Here is a 22,217-nt window from a genome sequence, read left to right on the forward strand (position 1 = left end):
TGCTTATAATTTAACCCCAAACAGCCACGCTGAGAGATTTCTTTCATTTACTTCAGCAATGTTTCTTTATCATGTGAAAAAACTGAGACATACTGTTGAAAATGCACTTTTCCCAGAAGCAGAAAGAGGGATTTCATTGGTTCGGCACACCTAAGATCAAAGTAAGCTGTATGTGGCCCACAATGTAAAATGAATTTCACATACGCAGTCTACAGGCTGTTCTAGGGGTGAAAAGTGGTTTAAGAATCAATTTAAACAGAAGGTTTCATTGAAAATAAGACAAAAAAAACTAAACAGTTGGATTATTTTGGTGTAGTGAACAAGTTATGAAAAAAATAGATGAAATCGGGTGTTTTTGCTTTCATTGCTTTTCTGAATAGTTATTTGTATGAAACATGCTTTATGTGTGCTATTTTCTGAAATGTTCTTTTTGGTTTTTGACAGATTTACTTAAATGTCATGCTTTCCCCTTGTGTTGTGCTTTTATGAAGTTATCATGCTTAAAAATTATTGCAACCATCTATTGATCTATCTGTCCATCCTTTAGTTTGCATTTATTTGTCAGAAACGTCACAAATAAATGCAGGGTAAAGATAATTCAGTATTCCTTGCAACAAAAGAAGCATAAAGATCCTTAACTGTGTAATGAAATGCTGAAGCACCACTGTTTTAACAACTCCATAATATAACGATTAAAGTGCTGGATGCCTTATCAAATATTTGTTGAGCTGAGTAGAAAACATCAACGTGCAAAGTCTTTATTAAACACGCCTGTCGCAAAAAAGAAAAATACGACCATATAAATCAAAAAGAAACAGAGAGGAGCGTTCCTATTCCAAATGCAGTGGAGTGGAAATGGAGTGGATCTATACCATTTCGTTTGATGGGGGTCAACAGCGAGAGAGATCGAGAGGACGTGAAGTGGTATCTCGTCCGTGTCAAACGCTGCGGTTACCGACGCCTCTCTGTGGAAACAAGACACTCTGCAAGCAACCGCGTGGGCTGCACTAAGACTCTATCTCGGATTTAAAAAAAATCATCACCTGTAGCTACAGGATTTAGATTTCAGACACACACACAGAGAGAGAGAGAGAGAGAGAGAGAGAGAGAGAGAGAGAGAGAGCATCTCTGCTATCTCCCGCTGAAGCAGCCGCCGGCGTCAGGATGGAGGCGCAGCATCAGCAGCACGAGCACAAGCGTCGCGAGCCGCTCCGTCTTCGTCCGGATGGCGCGAGGAGAACGAGCTGAAGAAGAAGAAGAAGAAAGTGGTGGAAGAAGAAGAAGCAGAGAAGAAGAAGAGGAGGAGGAGAAGTACAAGAAGACGGTTGGAAGGTGGAGGAGGAAATCCCGCGAGAAAAGAAAAGACAGAAAGACGGACAGACAAGCGCAGAGAGTGAGAAAGCTCCGCACGTGAAGTGCGCGAGACCTCCAGGGAGAAGGGAGTTAACGTTCATTTTGGAGGAGCGCAGCGGCCGTTTTTTATTATTATTTATTATTTTTTCCCCACACCAACGGAGAAACAAGGTCTCCGGACAAAAAGGTAAGAGCCACCAAACATTGACTTCTTCTAAATCCGGCTTAAACCGGCAAACAGCGCGAATTAACACCTGTATGCGTCCGTAATTGATTAATTGACTGAAGCTGTGGCCGGTTTTAAAAAATAAACAAGATAACTGAAAGGCTGCCTGGAAACTGCGCCAGCGCTCGGCTGTACCTGTTATCATGTTTCCCCAAAATTAAACGTCGGCCATGGTGTTGGAGCGTCAGTTTTAACATAAGCAAGAGCAGCAATGAAGGGCCAATAAAGCTGGTACTTTTACAGCTTTTATATACGGCTTGTCCTCAACTAAGAGCTTCCTCCACACGCCTGGTCTTAACAACAACAACAAGTAAAAAAAAAAAGACTGGAGTGTGTCAGATGTGCTTTAAACCCAAAGAAAGACTGAATTTGTGCCACAGTTCTCGTCCATCCCTCCCACATGTTCTGACTGTATTACACCTTCACACTTGAGCTGGAGCTGCTTTCATACGTGCTGATAAGCCAACCTGGGTGCGCTGCTTACCTGAATTCGTGCTGTTGCGTGTTTATGAATTCTGGGCACTTGGCCTGATTTAATTTAAGAATTTGAATGTTCTTGCTGTTCTTGTCCTGTTCTTGCTCAGGCTGTTGCGGGTTGTATGTGTGTTGTTTCAGGGAGAGAGAGAGAGGTAGGGTTTGGCTGGGAGATGCTTTGGGTGACTGGTGGGTGGTTTATGTATCCTGACTCTATTGACTAATGCTGGGAAGAGAGGGGGTGTAGAGAGAGCGCGCGCGCGCGCGTGTGTGTGTGAGAGAGAAGGAGAGAGAGGAGGGCTGCAGAGTTTGTGTTGGTCTCCGAAGGCTCGGTTCTTGCGCGTTCGTGCGTTTTGCCTGTGCGAGAAGGATGTTGTGCAGTGTTTTTTGGGGGCGGGGGTTTAGGGGGCGGGCGTGCACGTGTGGCTAGACTGTGCTTTTCTCTGTTCATGCAGACACGTGCGCGCGTGTATATGAGAGCACATAAGAGAAGAAATAAAAAAACAAATTAAAAAAGTGAGAAGAGACGGATGGAGCTGCAGAACGTGCGCATGTGTTGTTTTTATGAGTGCGCACGCCACCGCGGACCCAACGGCTTTTCCTGCATATTAAGCTGCGTCCCCCCCAACACACACTTTTATTTAAGCGTTTCCCTTTTCCTTCTGACGGGAAGCTTTGTTTGAAATATCAGACTAAACATTAAGTTTACACACACACAGCAGTGGCTCCACAACACGAACATCCAGCAGCAAAGGAACAATTATTGCGCCCAGTTGTAGCTTGAGATTTTAATTAATTGCGAAACATCTGCTTGTCAGCAATTGTGAAACGTTCATTTCAGCCCGAGCTCCACGCCTCTGTGAGGGAAAGCCGACATGTTTGTGTGAGTCGGGACAAAAGGACAACAAAATAATTTAGATCCTCCTAATTATCACGAGTAATTACAGCAGCAGTAGCAGCAGCTGAATATTTGTTGCCGGAGCAGATTCGAGGAGACCCTTTTTTCCTTTTTAACAATTAAAGTGATTAGTCATTTGACACAAATCAGTTTTGATTATTAATCCGTTGTCTTAGTCATTTGTTGGTCTGTTTTGTGTCTCTGTTAATTACCTCTGACAAAGAGCTTTGTGGTTGGTTCAATTTATGCGTTCAGTTTTTGTTTGTTTGACTGTATAGTTATGGACAACCTTACTCTGAAGTAGTTTTCCAACACTTTCAGTGTCACAGTTATATTTTTAATGTACATAAATGCTCATACTGTCTTGGATTAGGGTCTTGATGCTCGAGTTAAATCAACACTTTTGTATTGCTTTTTTGTTTGTTTGTTTTTCAGTAGAAACACAAAAACCTGCTTCTGTATGTGATCCATTGATCAACTTTTTTGTGGTAAATTTTCATCTGGAGCATGATGGGAAAAGTCTTAGTGTTAATCTAACTATAGTTTCTGAAATTGTGCCTCTGCAAGATCGCCAGTCTTTGCAACATCTTACAGTCTATGGTGACTAAAAACTTTCTGCAGAAGTGATTAACCCCTGGAGTTGATCTAGATCCCGATTTTATTTTTTTTTTTTTGAAAATTCTCTACCATTTGGGGTAATATGTTTCACAAACATATGAAACTGAAATATAGAATATTAGTAGACTTCTTGTTGGTATTCACATCAAAATATCAGAAGCAGATCTGTGTGCAGGTATTAACACGTTCTTACTCCCAAAGCATATGCTAGGTGACAAATCATCGATATATTACACTTCCAGGCACCCAAGACGTCCCTAGATTACAAGATCAAAAAAAACAAAACAAAACAAAGGAAATATGAGAACCATTTGGAATGAATCTACATATGTACTTTCATTTTACTTAAATCGTTTTGGAAAACACTATCTAAAATGATTAAAGTGCTGGTTAAGGTTTGGGATAAGGTTCTGGTTAGCGTTAGGACTGGAATACATGGCTGGAATGAGTACTACCTCGGGAGCGTTATTGTACTGGATTTTATCTATAACCCGGCACGTAGCATAAGAATGCGGAAGGTCACCTTTCGCATTCCTCAGGAACGCCGCGGGACTTGACAAATCGTCAGTATATTGTGCCTCGGGAATGAGAATGGACTGCAGGTATCCTTCAGGAGCGAGGTGCTTGGTGGATGTATCCAATCACTGTATATTTTTTCATGTAAGTTAAATGTCAAATTAAACAAACTACTGTTTAGCTAGATTCAAACAATGAGATCTTCTGATATATCGGCCAATAGTTATGTAGTGTCAATGTGAGAATGAGTGATGGATTACCCCTTTAAGCTCTCTACGGCTCTGCTTGGATCAGACACTGATTGTGTTTGTGGTGTTTCCAACAGAGACGTTGCAAAGTTCCCTGTCTTTTTATTACCTTTTACATTTTCATTCATCATTTTAAATATGAATATATAAGATAATATAGCAAATACTGTAGCTAATACTGGGTGATCTATCACCCTGGCAAATCTAATAATTAACAGTGAGTAAGTATTTAGGGGGGGGGGGAATCTATCAAATGAAATCAACATAACACATTAAATGTCTAAGGAAGATTCAGCTAAAGCACTGACTAATATCACAACATCCAGTTTGGCTCTGATCAAAGCAGATGGGTAGTCAGTCTCATCCACCTTTATATATAGAGACTGAAAATGTGACGTCATTCAGGGGTAAAACCACAAAGGATTCTGGGAACGAGTGGCAAGTGGTACTAGCGTACGCAGGCATTCACATGAAAACAGTCACATGGAGATAAAAAGAAACACAAAAATGTCAAGAAGCTGTTGTATTATTAACTGCAATAGCCGGTCGCATGTCAGCCACGGGAAGCCGACGGGTAAAGAGATCGGTTGTTATTGGATTACGTCGTGGAAGAGAAATTGTTTAAGCCATGTTTCCGAAGTAACAAAGAGGCGACGGATGGCCTGGATTGCAGCCATTCGAAGACCAAATATAAAGTCCCAGAACACTCCAGCTCACAGGTTAGTCTGCTCCAAGCATTTCCACAAAGGTACATCTTCTGTTGTAGTTATTACTTAATTTATCATAACATAATTGTTGATGTAGGTTACAAATAAGTCTTATATTGATTTGAATTGAAATCGTTGTGCTATGCTGCTTTGTTCACTGTGGCTTTGTGGGCTAATGTTTGTTGTGTTTTGTAGGAAAACCAGCCTACAAAATGCTGGAATGCGATCCAGACTGGGCACCCTCTATCAACCTGTATCAGCCTGTGTCAGACCGAGTTTAAAGCTGCTACCACAGCAAGATTTGATCGGTTAAGAGAGAGAGAGCTCAAAACAGCCACGAAAAGTCCCGCATATATGTGCCCAAGGGTTGTATTGAAGCAATCAAGTGATGAATACATGTTTTCCAATATGTTGTTTTGCAATGTTTGGGGTTTTTTTGCATTGTTGATTTGTTTTTCACCGAAGCAGCTAATAAAGCATAATGGATTTTTACAATTTTGCCTCTTTCCTGTAAGATTCTATAATAGAATGAAACAATGTCAGTTATAAATAAAGACAATAAATTGAATGAATTACGAAAAACTCATTTTATTTCTATTAGATCTGAAAATGTTGTGTAATACTACAACCTGAAACGATTGTGTTTGCCTGTACAGGAAATAAAGGGGGGAAACAAAAGAACAGCTGGGAAATGGAATAGTCCAAATCACCAAAGTAAACTGGACCTGGGCTTGTTGCAGGGATCTGAAGTTACTAAACATTTTGTGAGTGTATGCACTCACACTTATTACCATATAATAATAAATATGTGCGTGATGAAAGTTGGGCAGCACGCTAACGTCCTTACTCCACTCTGTATGCTCGTATGGGTCTGACCCTTTCACTCCTTTGATTTTTTTTCCCCGTCCTTTTTTTTGCCTTTTCGTCCAGTCAGTCTTTGTACGGACCTGCCGTGTTCTCCGTCATTTTGTACAGAACTGTTTTTGGGGCCAAATAAAATGCAAGTAGGGATTAAAACCGCAGAAATAATGATTACCGGTGCTGGAAATACTAGCGCTCGATGCAGTGTTTTGATTTTGTTGCCACGGGTACCCACAAAGCAATGCGCAAAAGTCACGTGGTCTGTCAATCTGTATTCTGACACAGAACGTCTCCCAAGACACAAAATGTCAGGGTTTTTCATGTTTTTCTGCTGTTTGTTCCGATGGTGTTGATTATGCAACACACTTCAGTGAGCCCCCCTCCCCATCTTTTTTTGTGCTTCGTCCAAATGTTACCTCAGCAGCTGCAGAGAGGGATGCATTTAAGGTGTGCAGATAGAGCTCTACAGACTTATACTGGAGTCAGATTTGTGTGCTTTCTTTCTCTTAAATTGCACTATAAATGATGGAAAGTTGACGTGTGACTTTTAACCAGCATCTAGCATTTCTTAAGCACAAGCATCAACGAGGGTGCTGGGATACAGAGGCGAGAGATGAAAAAACGAGATAAAAGTGGAGAACTCAAAGCATGGGAGTAAAAGTGCTTTGAGAGGGCTTTAACATGCATAAGAGAACCAGTGGAGTTGGTGTTTGCATTGTTGAACATTATCATCAGGTGGCTGCAGCTTCTCTGTTAATCTAAAATCTGAACATGTGAAAAAGGAGCAGCTGAAGGTTTATGATCATCCACCAGGTTTGTTAACATGATGCGTGCTCCGCCGTTATTGACTGAATTGCGTTGTTTTTTTGTTTTTTTTGTTTTCGTTTTTTAGTTTGAAGAGGCTTGGCTATATTTAGATTTGTGAATGCATGCAGATTCACCCCACTTTGCCTTATTTTGTGGAGAAGAAAGGTTTTACAGTGAATTAGGTTGTATTCATGGCTGTATCCAGATAGCAATGAGCATTCCTTTATTAGCCCTTTTATGGGTCACATTTGGTCTTAACTGTTTGATTGGCCTTGTCTGTAGGCCCACAAAACATGGGCTTAGTTGGGAGTAGCGTGGCTGCTTTAAACATGTTTATGTTCCAGCTGAGCTGTAATTGACAAAAGTCACACAGATTTGGCTTGTGTGTGTCTGCAACTCGTGAGGAAGACAGGAGGGGGGGTAACAAGTCACTGGATAACATCATGTGCGAATTCAGTGTGTTGTATTTGCTTCTCACCTTGTGTAAGCTGTTGTCAGCACTTTACACCTATTTTCTCCTTTCCTACTTTCGCTGCTCACATATCATGTGTTTTACAGGGAAATTCCCAGGACAGGTTTTTGTCCTTAAAATGTTTTTTTTTTTACTCTGTTACTGTTGTTGTGCCTGAAACATGCAGTTTCAGGCACAACAACTGCAGTTAACCAGCAGTAACCACATTAACCTCAGGAGACAGAAGGCTGTGCTTCACGTCCTAATTAGACCTTTGTGTTTTGGGTTCTTTCTTCCTCCTCCTTCTTTTTTTTTTTTTTTTTTGGTTTGTTTGTTTGTTTGTTTTCCAATTCCAGATGTGTTTGATTTTCAGGTGCTTGTTAGGTTCAGACACCTGTAGTGAAACTAGGGAGCAGGTGGAAGAGATCCTGGAGAGGTGGAGGTAAGCGCCGGAGAGAAGAGGGATGGAAGTTCAAATACCTGGGATTGACCATTCAAAGCAGACAGTGCCCAAGAGAGGTGACAAAGAGAGTGCAGACAGGTTGGAGTGGGAGGAGATGAGTGTTGGGGTAGTTTGTGCCAGAAGGATGAAGAAGAAGGTTTAGAAGCTGGTGGTATAACCTGCTGTGACTTATTGTTTGGAGTCGGTGGCTCTGACAAAAAGGAGGCTGAGCTGAAGATATTCTCATTGGCTTGACCAGAAGGGAGAAGATTGGAAATGAGTGCATCACAGGGACAGGTGTGGTTTAGCAGTTTGGAGATGAGGTTAGAGAGGCAAGGCTGAGATGGTTTGGAAATGTCAAACTGAGGGATAGTGGATATACTGGATGGAGAATGTTGAAGATGGAGCTGCCAAGTAAGTGGAAAACGGGAAGACCACAGAGAAGATTAATGGATGTGGTGAAAGAGGACGTGCATAAGGCTGGTGTGACAGAGGAGGATGGTAGGGTAGAGTGAGATGGAGGTGATCATGAAAATGATCGACTACAACTTCTGAAGGGAGCAGCTGAAAGAAGAAAAGGTTGATCCCGGTTTGGACTAAAGTATGCATCATCTCGACAGTCACTGCATTTTGAAAAATGATGAGCTGGGAGTAGGAGTATCATGCACAGTGCAGAATCGTTTTTGCTAAGTCCTACTCTGTGGGACTTCTTTGTAAAGGAGGAAAAAGTGGCTAAAAGAATTAAAAACATTTTTTTAACAAAAGGGGAACTTGATCACATACAGGTTTCAATGTGATGTTACCCTAAGCTTCTCACTAGTATATCACTGCCCCTGACTTTTAAAGGGATAATGTAGGACGACTAACAGAAAATATATTGAAAAAGTATTAAATAGTGGATAAAATCAGTTTTACAGAATTTGCTATTGCAGAAAGAGGTTTGGGCATTTATTAAGAAAAGATTCATCCTCTGTGAATGAGGATTTGCTCCTTTCTGCCTGCTGACATTACTGCAGATTTGGCTTTTCACTGTGAGTTCGTAGAGACTGTTGGCCTAAAGCTAGAGAATGAATATTTTTATTTTCTTTCATTTCGTTTCCATTTTGTAGGCTTGTGATGTCATTAAACGAGCAATAATTAAATGTGCAGCTGGTGTTGCGATGGTGTTTGGAGCTCTTTGAGTTTTCACATGTGTGATATGAAGCTGGGTTTCAGCTGACAGGAAGCGTTTTGGGTTTTTTTGCTCAGCTTTGACCTGTGTGGGTGAGGACTTTTTGTTTTTTTTAAACTACCACAGTCCTCTCTCTCTTTCTTTCCATCACTTTTTTGTTCCTCCTCCACTCTTTTATTTTTGAGAGAGAGAGGTGCTTGGCTTGTGATTGTTTTGTGCAGCAGAGTGAAACACAGGCAGTGCACTCCATCCTTCCTGGACTCTTCACTCCCCCCTTCTCCTTCTCATCACTCACTGATGATCCCTTGTCCATGCTGCTCCCTCTTTGATCTTCCTCCATCACTTCTCCTTCCTTCTCTAACTCCGCCTCTTTCACTTAGCTCATTTGCCTTCATTTTGTTATTCTCTTTCGCTCCACTTGTCGCCCTCCTGTCTTATTTTTCTCCCCCTTCATCTTCCTTTCTTTTCCCTCCGCTCCCCGTTCTCCTCTCATCACTTCACTCAAAGGCAAAGCTGTGACGTCGAGTGTCTTGTCTATCTCACGCAACCTCTTTTCTTTCCTTGCCCCTCTCTCTCTCTCTCTCTCTCTGCTTGGTTTTCTATTTTGGGTCTTCTTTTCGTTTCTCTCCCCTCGCCTTGCTGCTTTTCTCTCCGTCATCTTGCAGTACTAGTACTTCTTCTTCTTCTTCTTTAAAATGATAGCTCAGTCTTTGTTTAGTCCCCTTCCTTTTTTCCTCTTCTTACCTCACCCCTTTCACCATCCTCCCCGTTCTTGTCTTCCTCTATCCCTTCCACTTTATTCTACCAACAAAGTGTGTAACGGTACATTGGTCCACAGTGTAGATTGTTGTTTTTACAGTAATGGCTGGGTGAACATGGTTGTGGAGTATGTACTTCACAGCGACTGAAAATGAAATGAAGTGTGAAAAGTCCAGGGGGAAAAAGAAATCAAGGTACTTCATGTGATTGATGTTCATGTGATCTTGTTTCCTGGTCTCCCACAGCACTGTGACTCCTGCCTCCTAATGCACACTCTTTTGAGGCCTTTCTCTCTGCAAAAACAGAGTCATGTGACGGTAATTACAAAACAGTGGGTCAAAATGTCACAATTTTAGCGCCAGTATTGTGAAACCAATACGTCTTCCTCCTCATGTCCACTCTTCTTCTTTTCTCTGTAATAACAGTCACAATGATCTTTCAGGAGACACTCAGAAGGCAAATGTTTGCCATGATACCTCATCACACACACACACACGCACACTGTGATGCATGTGAGCACACTTGAGATGCCTATACACTCGACTGAGCATGCATTGATACATGACAGGAGCTGCACGTGTTGCAGTGCATACTCACACATACAGCAACACAGCCTCCTAGAAATTTCATCATCATCATGTATTATTAAATTGCCTTCAGAGTTGGGGTGGAAAATGTAATTGCTGAATGAATTGTCTTTAGAGGCACTGCTTTCTTTTAATTGCATTATTTGATATTTATGATCTGCATCGGGGCCGTGCAGTAAATATATTTTCAGTTGCGATTTTGGCTCCCAGCGATTTTAAGACAAAGATAATTAATAGCGGCAACCTCAAACGCGCAGCGCCGAACTTTTATCAACACATCACCTGCCCCACCAGAGGTGAAAGGACACTGGACCACTGCTACACTACGGTCAAGGACGGCTACAAGGCACAATCCCGCCCTCCGTTTGGCAAATCTGATCACGCCGCCATCTCCCTCATGCCAAAATACAAACAAAGGCTGAAACAGGAAGTTCCGGTTCAGAGGAAGGTCGCGCGCTGGACAGATCAATCGGTGGCCGCGTTACAGGACGCACTCAATGACGCAGACTGGGACATGTTCAGAAACAGCTCCGATGATGATGTCAACGTGTTTACGGAAGCAGTTGTGGGATTCATCGGGAAACTAGTGGATGATACCGTGGAGACAAAGACTATCACAACGTTTCCCAACCAGAAGCCGTGGGTGGATAAAACCATCCGCGACGCTCTGAGATCCCGCACCGCTGCCTACAACACGGGACTCACAACGGGGGACATGGACCCGTACAAAGCCGCGTCATATAACGTGCGGAGGGCGGTGAAATAGGCGAAGCAGCGCTACGGGAGGAAACTAGAGTCACAACCCCAACAGAGTGACTCCAGGAGCCTGTGGCGGGGACTAAGGACAATAACGGACTATAAAGCACCAACAACCGGTATGACGAACGCGGCTGTGACTCTGGCAGACGAGCTGAACACTTTCTATGCTCGCTTCGAGGCTGCAGCTAAGGACTCCAACAATGCTAGTGCTAGACAGGAAGATACTGCCAGCACCGGAAACGTTCTCGTCATCTCTGAGCATGAAGTAAGGAGAGCCTTCAAGAGAGTGAACACCAGGAAAGCAGCAGGACCAGACGGCATCCCAGGTCGTATCCTCAGAGACTGCACATACCAGCTAGCTCCTGTGTTCACTGAAATATTCAACATCTCTTTATCTCAGTCGGTGATCCCCACATGCTTCAAAGAGTCCATCATTGTTCCTGTCCCGAAGAAACCCCACCCTGCTTCTCTCAATGACTATCGCCCTGTAGCCCTCACCTCAGTAGTGATGAAGTGTTTTGAACGCCTGGTCAGAGACTTCATCATTTCTTCACTACCAGACACACTGGACCCACTACAGTTCGCTTACCGTCCAAATCGTTCCACAGACGATGCCATCTCTCATCTCCTTCACACATCACTTACTCACTTGGACACTAGAAGGGGGAATTATGTTAAAATGCTCTTCATAGACTACAGCTCTGCATTTAACACCATAATTCCCTCCACACTCACCACCAAGCTGGAGCATCTGGGACTCAGCTCATCTATGTGTCAGTGGATCTCCAACTTCCTAACTGGCAGACCACAGGCAGTAAGGATGGGCGGACATGTCTCAGCCTCCACCACTCTCAGCACTGGAGCCCCCCAGGGGTGTGTTCTGAGCCCCCTGCTGTACTCTTTGTACACATATGACTGTGTGGCCACTACCAGCTCCACCACCATCATCAAGTTTGCTGACGACACCGTCGTGGTGGGCCTGATCTCTGATAACAACGAGACGGCCTACTTGAAGGAGATTAGGAATCTGGAGAACTGGTGCCAGAGGAACAACCTCCTTCTAAACGTCAGTAAGACAAAGGAGTTGATAGTGGACTTCAGCACTAAGCAGGAGAGGAACTACCAGACCCCTGTCATCAACGAGTGCCCAGTGGAGAGAGTGGACAGCTTCAAATACCTCGGAGTTCACATCACGCAGGACCTGTCATGGTCCTGTCACATCAACACCGTGGTGAAAAAGGCCCGACAGCGTCTCTACCACCTCAGACGCTTGAGAGACTTCCAACTGCCCTCCAAGGTGCTCAGGAACTTTTACTCGTGCACCATAGAGAGCATCCTGGTGGGAAACATCTTAACCTGGTTCGGGAACAGCACACAACAACAACACAGAGAGACTGAGGAGGAGCTTCTTCCTGCAGGCGATACGGTCTCTCATTCACACCACCACACAGTACTGACCCACACATATGGTTCTTACACACACACTGGACATTCTGGACATTGTTTTCACTTCATCACTTAAATCACTTTAAGCATATTTGCACTGCACAAGACATAATGTGGATTGCACAACAGTGGTCACTATATTCTTCATTTCCAGTTAATACTTGTACAGCTGCTGTTATTGTGTATATATTTATTTATTTATTTATTTATTTATATTTCTTCATACATTCTTATATAGTTCTATACACAGTATTTTGTTGTACAGTTATTTTATTTTCAACTTTAAATTATATATTTTATCTTATTCTTTCTCAGTTAAATTTACCCTTCATTCTAAATTGTGTTGTACAGTTATTTCATTTTTAACCTTAATTTATATTATATTCCTTCTTAGTTAAATTGACCCTTTTTAATTTTTCATATTTATTTCCTATCTTATTCATAGCCTTTTTTTTTTTTAGGTCACGAGCAGTTGTCTAAGCATTTCACTGCATATCGTACTGTGTATGACTGTGTACGTGACAAATAAAATTTGAATTTGATTTGAATTTGATTATCTCAGTTGTTCTCCTGACTGAAGCTTGGTCTGTTTACTGCATCCTGCCATTCGATTGCATTTGTCCCGGACCTTCGGGAACCCTCACATTAACTTTTATTGAGTGGGAAAAAAAGTTGCTGTTCATCCTCCAGCTTCACTGTTTACATTATGCTAACATAGCTGTGTCGCTAGCGATCACATAGCACATCATTATATACCAGCTAGCCAAACTTCAGTAACCCTATAAAAGTCACTGCTGTTTACTTTCTTGTCTTCATTTACACTGAACAAAAATATAAACGCAACACCTTTGTTACTGCTCCCATTCCCCATGGGATGGACGTAGAGACCTAAAATTCATTCCAGATACACAATATAACCATCCCTCCCAAACAGTGGTCACAAATCAGTCCAAATGTGTGGTAGTGGGCACATCTGCTATATTGAGATAATCCATCCCACCTCACAGGTGTGCCACATCAGGATGCTGATCTGACATCATGAGTAGTGCACAGGTGTACCTCAGACTGCCCACAACAAAAGGCCACCCTGGAATGTGCAGTTTTTTGCGCTATTGGGGGTCTGGGGACCCAGAACCGGTCAGTATCTGGTGTGACCACCATTTGCCTCATGCAGTGCAACACATCGTCGCATGGAGTCTATCAGATTGTCAATTGTGGCCTGTGGAATGTTGGTCCACTCCACTTCAATGGCTGTGCGAGGTTGTTGGATATTCGTGGGAACTGGTACACGCTGTTGTATACGCCGGTCAAGCACATCCCGAACATGCTCAATGGGTGACATGTCCGGTGAGTATGCTGGCCATGCAAGAACTGGGACATTCTCAGCTGCCATCTGCCCTGAACAATGTGAACCATGATTCATCCGTGAAGCGCACACCTCTCCAACGTGCCAGACGCCATCAAATGTGAGCATTTGCCCACACAAGTCTGTTACGGTGACGAGCTGGAGTCAGGTCAAGACCCCGATGAGGACGACGGGCATGCAGTTGAGCATCCCTGAGACGGTTTCTGACAGTTTGTGCAGAAATTGTTTGGTTGTGCAAACCAATTGTTCCAGCAGCTGTCTGGGTGGCTGGTCTCAGACGATCTTGGAGGTGAACCTGCTGGATGTGGAGGTCCTGGGCTGGTGTGGTTACACGAGGTCTGCGGTTGTGAGGCCGGTTGGATGTGCTGCCATATTCTCTGAAACGCCTGTGGAGACGGCTTATGGTTGAGAAATGAACATTCAATGCACGGGCGACAGATCTGGTTGACATTCCTGCTGTCAGCATGCCAATTGCACGCTCCCTCATTGCTTGTGGCATCTGTGGCATTTTGCTGTGAGACAAAACTGCACATTCCAGGGTGGCCTTTTGTTGTGGGCAGTCTGAGGTACACCTGTGCACTACTCATGATGTCAGATCAGCATCCTGATGTGGCACACCTGTGAGGTGGGATGGATTATCTCAATATAGCAGATGTGCCCACTACCACACATTTGGACTGATTTGTGACCACTGTTTGGGAGGGATGGTTATATTGTGTATCTGGAATGAATTTTAGGTCTCTACGTCCATCCCATGGGGAATGGGAGCAGTAACAAAAGTGTTGCGTTTATATTTTTGTTCAGTGTATGTCAGAAATGATACCATAGCTGTACGTCTTAATTTGTTTCATAAATCCCTCAGTCAGAACATGGTATATGATATTTAGATGGAAACTAGCAAGCTAACTTCCTGCTAACTTCTAACTCCATTAAATTTCATAAATTCGGTTTTCATGGATGCCTGGACGTTAAACTTAATTGTTACACCTTTTAGATCAGCAACACTGATCACTTTATTAAAGATGAAAGGATTTGGACAGTTTTTAACTCTCAGTGATGCTGCAGTGGTCGTGTGACTTGGGGATCTGCAGAAGAATTTGGACCCAGGCACGGCTAATTATGTCAGGCTTAAAGACTGGATAACCGTGTTTACAGGCTGTTCCAGCATTTATCTGTCTCATACACTCAACCAAACAACAAATACTTTTTGTTTAATTTTGTAAGTCAAAAATCTAAATCTCTCTTCCAGCAAACATTAAAAAAACATTTTATGTAAAGTTAAGTCTTTTGTGCGATTTGTTGCATCTCAAATAAATAAATAAATGAATAATCCAAAACGTAGCTTCATTAATACTGAAACAAACAAGTAAAGGTCAAATATTCCCTCATAACAAAACTTAGAAATTGTAAACATGCAAATCAGTCTGTGCATGATTACATACTTGAGTATATCCCTATGGTCGGTTATTGGACTAACGATTGTCAGTTGGAAAGATTTTATTGCCCAACCTTAGTGTAAATAAGTCATTGAACCTTTTGTTTTGTTTTGTTTGCCTTAAGAGCAAGCATATATAAAAGGGACTGATGATGTTGCAGACCATTGGGCCTTAATGTAACACAGGTACTCTACGTCTCTACCTTAATCTAATCATTCTTTCAGATCTTAATTCGTATGGAAAAAAAATTACAACTGCAGTCATTGAAACACGCTGGCTGTTTTCAGTTTTTCAGTCACTTCTTAAATAAAATGGCCTTTTTGTGATCAAACACTTGCCTGGTGCAGGCGTAATGGTAAGTGTTGCAAATAAATATATTTTTGCATCTTAAACAACTGGAGGTGAGTGTGCGAGGCTGGTTAGGTTTATGCACCCAAAAAAAAGCTCTCATGTTGTTATCAACCAGTGAAAAAGCTCACGTTTTAAACAGAGATTTTTACATGTATTTTATGCAACTGCTAGACAGTTATTACATAATGTGGGTAGCTTTCTGTTTATCACAGATTACAATGGATGATAATGATGGTGGATGTCATTGCACCTACAGGTTATATCTCTTATATAACGTGTTATCAGCGATAACCACTGATCACAGCTATTCATTCAGTGTGATAGCACCAGAAGTGGCTGATCCAGTCACATTATACACACACACACAGACACACACACACACACACATTTAATGCAGTTGTTTTGATGGGGCAGGAAGTGGTGGTGCTGTTAATCAGCAGAGTGATCACTTATCACTCTGTACACAAACGCATGGAAACACACACTTATATTTACACAACTGTAGCCTCACACTAATCAGTGTCATATATGCTTTATTAGCTGAGAACACACACGTCACACATACAGCTGGTAGTAGAGTCATATTGTCAGTGAGTGGAACATCATCACCAGTCCTTCAAAACAGCAGCCTCAAAACAATCCCTCGGGACCTTGAGCTAATGAGCCAAAGGACTGATGGACACACACACACACACACAGGCCGTCAAACACAGTCACCCAATCATTACAGGCTTTCTGACAGAAATTTTTATTGGACGATTTATCAACTGAATGGCTTAATTCTCGTCTAAGTATCTTGATTTTAAACTGAACTTTGTTATCAGGTTTGAGAGATCAGGCGGATTAAAGCTGACACTACACAAAGCAGTGGTGCTTACTACATGACTTTGTACTTCACTTGGAGGAGACGTGCATTTGTATTTGAGCCCGGTTACAACAAATTAGAGATATGGGGACATCCTTGCATTCACCCTCAGTTGAGTTTATGTGGACCCTCACATATTTGTGGATGTGTAAATTACAACATTGTAGTAACCTACATCAGATAAAACACTTAAGGCAGAGGCAGAATGTATGATACTTGGGTGATTGAAGGCTAAGAGAAACCGTAGTTTCTACAGACAAATTATTGTGTCATCCTGTAAAATTAAATAATATAAATGTAATGGTAGAGATGAGCAGGACCGATATCATTTACTGCTTAACTCCCACATTAATGTTACCATTTTGTTATTAACCAAAGTGGCTAGCTGTCACCTTAATGGTAACTTGGCAGTCTAATAAAGGTAACAGAGTTATAAATATGTTTTTAAAGTTAAAGATGGATAATGTTGCCATTGGATAAAGGTATGTTTGGGTGCAGATGAATCTGCTTTTTTTTTTCTTTTTCTTTTTTTTTCTTTTACAGATTTTATTCCAGTTCTGCTTTCCGATGCACCCATTCTAATTATCCTAGTGCCAGTTATTGGGAGTGCATTAGCTTGTGACCCCCTGAGGCTGGATTTGTGACTAAAGGGTAATTGCTAATAGTTAAGCAGCTAACGTTAACATGTGCTCTGTCAGGTTAACATTTATGACAATTGTTTAGTACTTGAATATTCTTGGGGGTTAGGCTGACCTCTCAAAATTCCTCCTGAAGCATTGTTTAGTGTTGTCAATGTGAAACACTTCAGCTGTTAGTGAAGGAGGAGCTGTGTGCCCGACTGTCTGCGGTTATTTGTCAACTGGAATAGACAAAGACGGCACTATTGGTATTGAAACTCATGCAAATGAGTGCCCAATCCGAGATCCAGTTTCTCTTTATACTTTATTCCACTATATTATTCTAGTTGCTTCCGTACGTTTTTTGGCGCTTAACTTAACGTTTAAATTTTACAATATTCTGCTATTTCTGCTCTTTCCGGTGCTTATAACTTCAATACTTTTTGACATATTAAAATTATTATTATCTGTTTGTCCCATTAAAATAAATGGACCACATTATCAGTGTGGTCACTGATTTTGCTTGCCAGGGTGAGCTGTGTTTTAGTTCAGTGAGATGAGCAGCTGTTCTCAGAGCAGGAGGCCCAGCTTTGAATCCCACTTATGCATTTTTTTCAGTTAACAGTTAAACTTTTTTAACTATTTTTCAACAGAAATTTCAGATTCTTTTCTACTTTTCAGCAGAATTTTCAGTTTTTTCACCCCTTTTCAGCAAAAATTTCTGCTTCTTCCTCTGTTTCCAGCATAATTTTCATTTTCTTCACCTTCTTTCAGCACATAGTTTTCCTTATTCAGCTGTTTTCAGCAGATTCCACTACACAGCATTCACAGAGCATTTTTGCAGGAAATGCAACTTTTTCTAGTTTATTTTCATTTTTTGACAACCCTAGTTTAAAAGGTGTCATTTTTAACTACAATACCACAAAATTGTTTGTCTGTGTCCTGGAAAGTAAGGACTTAGTTCTAACAAAATACAATAAAGAGAAACAAATTATCTTTGTTTTTTCCAAATATCTTTATGCGTTAGACTGTTTATAGGAATACACTGGACATTTCCATAGAGTTTGGAAAACATGGTCACCTCTTTTTTTTTTTCTTCTTTTTTTTTTTTGCATTATACTCACTATTATCAGATTAGCTGTTCAAACACAGCTAATGTACAGTATAATTATCGCCTACACCTGCCTCAGGGTGCCACTTAACTACTACAGATTCTTTAGTAGTTTGCGAGGGGGAGTTATCTTTTTTTAATACATGAGAGTCCTTCTGACTGTGAATTAACTGTACATCATTTATCCATAACCCTAAAGGTCTGGACAGTGAACCTCTCCATAACTGGTTAAGAGACCAGTTGGTAACCACTGGTCACTTCAGATTCCCTGATCAATTCACAAGTGTTTGCCGGCGATTGCAGAGTCTCAACTATGCAGGTATTGCGATCGTGGCTCAAGAGTTGGGAGTTCGCCTTGTAATTGGAAGGTTGCCGGTTCGAGCCCCAGCTTGGACAGTCTCGGTCGTTGTGTCCTTGGGCAAGACACTTCACCCGTTGCCTACTGGTGGTGGTCAGAGGGCCCGGTGGCGCCAGTGTCCGGCAGCCTCGCCTCTGTCAGTGCGCCCCAGGGTGGCTGTGGCTACAATGTAGCTTGCCATCACCAGTATGTGAATGGGTGGATGACTGAATGTGTAAAGCGCTTTGGGGTCCTTAGGGACTAGTAAAGCGATATAGAATTATAGAAACAAGACATTTATACATTCTCAAATTACTTACTTTTGTCTTAATTTTATTATCCACTTTTTCTATATAAAAATCTATTTTGAAAGACTCCTTTCCTTCACATTAAACACAGCGTCTGCTTACATCAGTAATAGTTCATATACTGACTTTAATTGTTGTGTTACAGGTTTTCAATGCTAACATAAAAGTAATTAAAATCTAACCTGGAAAACTGAACTGAAAGTGTGATTTTTGTTTAGGTTCTATTCATAATTTTCCCGAGCAAAAATCCTCAACTTGTTCACTGTAGCTGCTCCAGTGTTCATGTGGTTTCATACTTTTAGGTAGGGACTACATAAAATTCACAGTAATTCACTATAGTGAAAAATAATTAGTTTGATCAGCTCAAAAAATGGGAAAATTCCAGAAATACTTAAAATAGTAAAATAATTAGTATTATAGGAGGAGAAATAATATCTATATAAAATATATAAGATATAAAATAGGCAAACCTTCACTAAATGTCAAGTCAGATCACTTTTGTTTTCCAGCTTTTAAAAAACAAAGTGACACAGACTATTTTGTACATATGTAAAACACCGGCATTTTGCCATGTAGTGTAGTAACCAAACCATTCTGGATTTTGGTGTACAGTGGTCCCTCGTTTATCGCGGGAGCTACGTTCCAAAAATAACCCGCAAGAAAAATAAGTCGCTATTATAGAATGATGATATGATGATATTATAGAATGAACCGCGGTTGCCTTTGACGGTGCAAAACGTTTTGTCGACATTGTTGTTTGTCGGGGAGAAAACTTGCAAACATACAGTACAGCACTTCAGAGTCACACTGCTAGCCATCAAAGATTTATGTAAATTTTAAAAGCTGAATGTATTCTGTACAATGGTCTACAGCCAATCAGGACGGAGAACACCATGCGCTAAAACAGCAAGGCCGCGAAAGGTGAACCGCGTTATAGCGAGGGACCACTTTATGCTGTTCCAAGGATCTATATCCAGTTAGCAAGGCAAGAAATAAGAAGTCACCATAAAAGCAAAGGTTTACAGAAAACTAAAACCTGATGTTAAATATAATTTCACTGGATGTGATATTGTTTTTCTGAGCTAGACGTTGTACCTCTTATATTGCAGACAGATTTCTCCATTATTGCAATACGCCTGTCATGATTCTTCTGGCTTCTTTCTGTTTTCTTTTGTTCTGTTCCTGAAATGAAATGTTAATTTGACATGCACAAAGTGCTCCCTCAACTCCTGCAGTTCTTTGTCTCAAACGGCTGTCAATAAAGACGAAAATCAAACTATAGCGTCCAGCAGCCAACTGCGTTCATTATTCAGGAAAGCACTACAGCATGACAATGATCCAAGTACTTCCTGTGCAGATAATTAATGGGTAATATTTCAGCATAATCTAACACAATAAGTTGAATTTTGGCTAATACTGATTAGGAACAATTATGTTTTTATGGATGGTTTTGTAGAAGTTCTTTATGGTTTTGTGGATACCAGAGACAATTTCATTTCTGTAAATGGAGTTAATGGACTGCATTGATTAGTCAGTGCTTCCGTCTATTTATTGGTGATGTAACCATCAGAGAGAAAAAAAAGGCTTTTCAGTGTCTCAACCTGGGGCAGGAGGAGCTTGGCAAACCTCTCATTCTAGTTTAAGCGGCCAGACGTTGTTTGTGTTACCGCATACTAGTTATACTCTTCTGTAAATATTTAGAGATTAAACAAAGCTAAAGCAAGATGGAATATTGGATGTGGAGCACAAACAGACGAATCCAATGAATCTTATTCATTAGGTAAGTACACACTCATTCCCAGACGAGGAAAAAAAAAAGGTTGTAAAGTAAATTGCTTAGTGTTAAGACACTGATCTAGATTTAACACTTAACAACACTTAAAAATGGGAACAAATAATTCAGGCTTTAAAACACAGCTGTCAGTGTCATAGTCATATGTATTAAACTGAACATGCAAGAATTGTTTCTGGCATGTAGTTACCATTTCTTCTGCTAATGCTAAAATAAATGGCAATGCTGTCGTTGATCAGTGACCTACAACATTCATAAGTCTTGGTAAATTTCTTTTTTTAACCAGAAAAATATAGCATGGCATCTTCTGTTAAAGGAGGATCTCACCCTTCCCCTGCAGTTTTCGTACTTATACAAGGTCAAAAACAATAATTGCATCTCATGTGGATAAAATGGTATTGATGCATTCATTGTATTCTCAGATTGCAATGAACCATAATCCTCTACTGATTTGACTCTGTTCTGTGACTTGCCATAAATGAGGGTGAAATGAAAGAAGAAACTCCATGGACGTATCATTTCTGACAATTGCGGGTGACATATTGTGAGTAATTTTGGAAATACGCCGGGTGGGGCTGCATTGTTTGTGCTCCAACTGCAGTTCCATCAGTTGTGGAAGCATCCCAGAAGTAGCTCCACACTTTCTGTTGCTCAAAATAGTGAGGTCTATTTTTGATGGGGCAGAGCAGATCGGGAAGTGACATCGAGTAACAAAAGAGGGGGGAAGATGAAATAAGTCTGTGTGCTTGTTAAACACTTCCAGAAGGATTTTTAGAGAATTTTTAATATTTTTTTCAGGGGGTGGGGTGGCTTGTTTGAGACACGGTGTCACAGACACTCTGTAAGTCGGACCCTCAGTCATAACACACATTGTCCTCACCTCTCACCACAATGACGCACACACATGCGCGCAAACAAACAGAAACGCACCCCTGTAGTGACGTCATGAAGGGGTGTAATGTCAAATTGTCTGGAGAACGCTGTCTAGACATCTTGATGTGCAGCCTTTGACCTCCACAGCTTAGTCATGTAGGCTTCAGAGGAAGGTGTTTCTGTGTGAGTGAGACTGAGGAGAGAGTCAAAGTCAAAAAGACAGATTTATGAGTAACAGGCTTCAGATACACAGGGCTTTACAGACACTGTAATATTACTGTTCATTTGCCAAATCGAGGCAAATCACAGTGTGAAATATTCAAGTAGATGTTGGCTATTAATTAAAATTGCCAGAATTTTATTTTTCCATCACCACAGCCCACCCCCTGTGACATACGCTATCATTATTTGGGGGAAAAAGAGGAAGCAGAATCTAAAAATGACAAATACAAGTCATTAAAATTCAATCAAACAGAAAATGGCTGCAAAGAAAGAGAGGAAAACAGACAAAGCTGTTTGTGACATTCTGAGTAAATTTAAGTTCTTCTCCCCACTTTGGTTATATAACCAAGTTCAAAAGAGGTCTGTGGTATTAAAAGCATTGATCCAGACTAGACTTAATGTAATGGAAGAAGTGTAAGCTGGAAGAGTCTAGCTGTTCAGAGAGACTCTGAGGTCAATGAGAGAGTTATTGTGTGCAGTGTTGCCAACTCCTCAGTAAGGAAAATCGCTATTGGTTGTCCTAAAAGTCGCTAGAAGTCGCTAAATGACGTCATTGCCTAATTTGCATAATTGGTCATGCGAATCTAATTGTAACCTATGTTGTTGGAGAGAAATA

The 22,217-nt window shown here is 41.3% G+C and overlaps 1 protein-coding gene across 1 annotated transcript in view; it reads left to right on the forward strand.

Annotated features, from left to right (window-relative positions):
• Positions 1–855: 855 nt before the first annotated feature.
• Positions 856–22,217, forward strand: part of LOC146714011 (short transient receptor potential channel 5-like) — a 116,974-nt gene continuing 95,612 nt past the window's right edge. The window contains exon 1 of the mRNA XM_085439527.1: positions 856–1,540. The gene's annotated coding sequence lies outside the window, so the exon portion shown is untranslated. The remainder of the gene's footprint in view (positions 1,541–22,217) is intronic.

This window comes from Copadichromis virginalis, linkage group LG3 (genome assembly GCF_057382275.1).
Source record: "Copadichromis virginalis isolate Kocher_CV1m ecotype Utaka linkage group LG3, C_Virginalis_male_GT1.1, whole genome shotgun sequence".
NCBI lineage: Eukaryota > Metazoa > Chordata > Actinopteri > Cichliformes > Cichlidae > Copadichromis > Copadichromis virginalis.